The sequence below is a fragment of the Mandrillus leucophaeus genome, unplaced genomic scaffold (genome assembly GCF_000951045.1).
Source record: "Mandrillus leucophaeus isolate KB7577 unplaced genomic scaffold, Mleu.le_1.0 Scaffold19, whole genome shotgun sequence".
NCBI classification, from domain to species: Eukaryota; Metazoa; Chordata; class Mammalia; order Primates; family Cercopithecidae; genus Mandrillus; species Mandrillus leucophaeus.
Genome location: NW_012101920.1, coordinates 4,871,006 through 4,875,906, shown reverse-complemented (window position 1 = coordinate 4,875,906; position 4,901 = coordinate 4,871,006).

The window sequence follows — 4,901 nt, the reverse complement described above, 5'->3', positions numbered from 1 at the left end:
AATATATGCACTATACATTACAATGTAATACATTACAATGTAATAATATATGCACTATACATTACAATGTAATACATTACAATGTAATAATATATTACAGTGTAATACATTACAATGTAATAATAAATTACAGTGTAATACATTATTATAATGTAATAATAATATATTACAGTGTAATACATTATACAATATAATAATAATATATTACAGTGTAATATTACAATGTAATAATAGAAATGTTATATATTACAACATAATATATAATATATAATGGAATAATTATATAGTTCACCACAAGGTAAAATCAGTGGGAGTCCTGAGCTTGTTTTCCTGCAACTAGACGGTCTCATCTGGGGGTGATGGGAGAAAGTGACAGATCATCAGGTATTACATTCTCATAAAGAAGACACAACCGAGATCATGGGCAGTTCGTAATAGGGTTTGTGCTCCTATGAGAATCTAATACTGCGGCTGATCTGACAGGAGGTAATGCTCAGGCAGTAATGTGAGCGATGGGGAGTGGCTGTCAATACAGATGAAGCTTCGCTTGCTTGCCTACCACTCACCTCCTGCTGTGTGGCTCAGTTCCTAACAGGCCACAAACTGGTACCAGTCTATGGCCTGGGGCCTGGGGAGCCCTGCCTTGAGGGTTCTGTTTATGGCTGGATACCAAATGGAGTGACTCAAAGTATTTTCATGAAACACCCTTTATAGCTTCTTTCCTTTACCTTGTTGTTGGGATGCTGGTGGAAGTTTGTCAAACAGGGACACAGAAATATATGAATTTTCTGAGTCTAAGTACATCTGAGATTAAAAACTCATGGGCATATACTTCTGAAAGTAAGTACTAGCCTTCCTTTCAGATACCACTTAGGCATCATTTGTCAGATGGATGAATGATCATAATAACAATTAGCACACACCATAGTCCACACTCTTCTCCCACACTCCTAGGAACTCATAAGCCCCAGAAATTTAATTCCAGAGTTAGGGGGAAAGGAGATATTCCTTTCTACCCACAAAAGAGCTGTGTGAGTAGGCGTCATGAGATAGGCTTTTCTGGGATCTGTGTTCTACTGAGCAAATTCAAATCAGCTATAAAGAGAATTTTAAACATCTCAAGCTTCATTCTCCTGAATTTCAGGAAACCCTGTAAACAGCTTCTGAAGTTCTTTCATTCCATGTCAGTACATACCCGCGTGGCTTCTTCCCCTACACTTAGAAGAAAGAGCTGCAGGTTTCCATATCTTAGACAAGGTCAATATGTCACAGACACTGTCCGCACATACAAATACAAAATTGTGTTCAGTGTTTGCCACGGCTGTGAACTGCAGGGGTAGAATGAAAACTTGGAATGGAGACAAAGTGAAATTGCTCTTTTAAGGGAGTGCAGAAGTGCCCAGGAACACAGAGAGGCATCCAGCATCTCCTAATTGTATCCAGTCTGCTCTGGTGATGCCACCTCCCAAGGTTCCCTCCAGCTGAGTCCGTCCCTGAATGAACAATAAGAACCTTTCCTTTATATATTTTTTCTCCTGTCGATGTTGCAGATTCATTTTGACAGAAACATGGCAGGGTGATATTGTCCAAAAGGTGATTTGACAGTGATACACAGACTTTCTCTGTAGCTTGTTATCCACTAAAATGATTTAGAGGAAAAGGGAAAAATAAGGTGATTTGTAGTTGAAAGAAACCAAATAATAAATTAATGTCTCTTCAGAAGGCTGTAGTAGGAAAACTACTAGAAAAGATGCAAGAATATGGTCAGTAGTCTTGCCTGTTTTCCTTACTAGCCCCATGAACTTGGATAGTCTGCTTAAACTCAAGCAACCTCCGTTTCCATGTGCAGTAGATAGTAATAATGTATTGCCTTATTCAAAAGGCTATGCAGAAAGGATCTAAGGGAAAGACAAAATAAACATTTATTTTCAGGCAGCCTAGAATCTATTTCTTTCCCTAACAGCAATCTGGTTTTATCTAAGGGGAAACATGCTACTTCTTCGTTGGAGAGTGGACTCTTACATGCAAGTGTTAGGGTAGCCAAAGGGAGTTCTGAAGAGTCCTTGCACCCCATCCTTCCTTTTATTTTCTGGTAAGATCAAGGTGGGCATGTGACTCAAGCTGCAGGGATTTCATGCTTCTCCCTGGAATGCATAACGATCAGAAAATCTGGAAGCAGTAGAAGGTCTTCCCAAATGTGGTTGCCCAAGCAGTTTACTTTCCAGATGAAAACATGCCTGTGATTCTATCATTCTGGCTTTCTAGAGACAGCTTCCTTCTTTCCTTATAGTCCAAAAACTTCCCTTCAGCTTCAATTAGCCAGAGTGAGTTTCTGTACTTCATTACCAAACAATTATTGCTTATAGAGAGGTTATTCTTCAAACTCTTTCAAAATATAAAAGACTAGATAAAAGTAGCTCTAATATTGTTTTTGAAACACATGCTTTTTTACATATTTCTGAACATAATTCAGTAATTAATATTTTATTAAAACGACTATGTCCTTTTACACTCAAACCACTAATTCCATATGACAAAGAGGTTTAATTACTAGACAAGATTGCAGACCAATTATTGTTATACATTTTGTGTCTTTTTCCAAGGAGTGATGGCTAATATTGGAATTAACATTTCAAGTTCTTATTGCATGATAATGATTTGAAGCTCAATTCTTCATCATGTGTTTGTATAGTTTTCATTCCTTCATAGAGTCTTTTATTTAAAAGACAGATAATACACCATCCTAATATCAGCAATTTGGATTAGAATAAGACATCAGTCATTTTAGATTTTTTTAAATGGTTATGCACTTGGCAAAGAGTTGAAAGTTCAAGTATAAAAATCATAAATATCTACCTTTGTAGAGACATAAAGATCATGATCGGAGTCAATAGCTTTTGATTTTGGCTTGCTGTTCATTCTTTCAACCATGTCCATATCTTTTCTATCAGACACCAGTACTTTGAGGTTTTGTAAAATAACATTATTCTTATTTAGTAGACTTTTTTAAAACTAAAAGTTTAGAAAAATCTCACTAAGAGCTTATCATCACTACATTCTTTGATTTGGGAAATTATTCTTCAAAATGAGCATAATGAATGCTATTGAGACCCCTACCCTGGTACAAGAAATTATGTCCAAAAAGTATTTTTCCCAGGCCAAGAAAAAGCTGTGAGTACATTCACACAACCTCCTATCCTTCAATCTCTTTTTGTCTATATCTTTATGTCTATATGTCTGTATCTATATATCTATATTTGTATCTACATATACTATAGCTATAACGCTGTACAATACGCACATAGCTATATCTACATAGCTATATGTTCATGTCTACTCTATAACTGTATATATGTATCCATGTATGTATGTATGTATGTATCTATTTACTATGTATTTACTCATCATGTTCCTATTTGCACTCAAACAGGCTGGATAAATTTGAATTAAAGATTAATACCAAAGATTAGGACATGGCATATGCAAAAGTCACTGGGTGTACGTGTGTAGGGCTGGGGACACCATAAAAAGAAAGACAGTTATCTTTTACAGCAGTTGTAACAGAAGCGCAAGAAGAATTGAAAATTGAGTGACATAGGCCATAGAAGTTGATGGTTGCCCATTTCCAACCAAGCTGTCTCTCAAATGGATGACTATGTGCAATATACTCCAAGATTAGTAGAGCAGGGATTTATTTATTTAGTGATGGTTAATGATTTATCGCACTAGGCATGTTGGGGAACCAGGTTATCATTATAATTATCAGTATCTGCCCACATAACAGTCCAGCACTGTGTTAAATACTTTATGTGCACCATTTCATTTAATTCTTCTTGCCTTAGTTTCACCTTACATGGCTGAGAAGACTGAGCCTAAAAAGGGTAAAGAAATGTATTCAGAGTGATAGGTAAGAAGCAAAAGAGTCTAGGTTCAAACATAGATTCTTTGATGCCAAAACTCAGGTTCTTAATCATTTATTATACTACGCTACTCCAAATATTAGCATCATTTTGTTATTTTTATTTATTTCATTTTATTTCTATATTTTCCCAGTGATTGCTATTATTTACCATTAGTGTATATGACATTTTTCACTAGAATAAATTTAAAGGGCATTTTAAAATCTTTTTTTTTTTTCAATTCCAGAAGGAATTATCACATTCTGGGTACACAACAGCTTTCATCCCTGGATTATAAAACAATTTACAGATAGGTACCACTAATCCCCAAGATCTCACTGAGGGATAGGTGAAGAGTCTACGCAATCAGATAATTGATATTTATTGAACGTCTTCTATTTGTCCTTTACGCTATGCATTATATCATTTCATTTAATTTTCATCATGAATTTGTGTTGTAGGAATATAATCTTTATTTTACAGACAAGAAAGTTGATACTCAAAGGGTTTAAATAATTATTCTATATAATATGTCAGTCTCCAGTGCCACAGTTAACTTTCCATCTTCGGACACGAAAAATGTCACCACATTATTTTACAAATCACAGAGTGGTCAATCAGTAAGTAACATTAACTTCTTTATTTAAAGTATATACTTTTCTCATTAGCTTTCTTATGTTATCACACGGTTTTCTTTTTTTTTTTTTTCAATTTTTCTTTTTTTAAATTTTTAAAATTATACTTTAAGTTCTGGGATACATGTGCAGAATGTGCAGGTTTGTTACATAGGTAAACACGTGCCATGGTTGTTTCCTGCACCCATCAATCTGTTATCTACATTAGGTATTTGAAGTGTATATATATATATTTATTATTATACTTTAAGTTCTAGGGTACATGTGCACAACCACAACATGCAGGTTTGTTACATATGTATACATGTGCCATGTTGGTGTGCTGCACCCATTAACTCGTCATTTACATTAGGTATATCTCCTAATG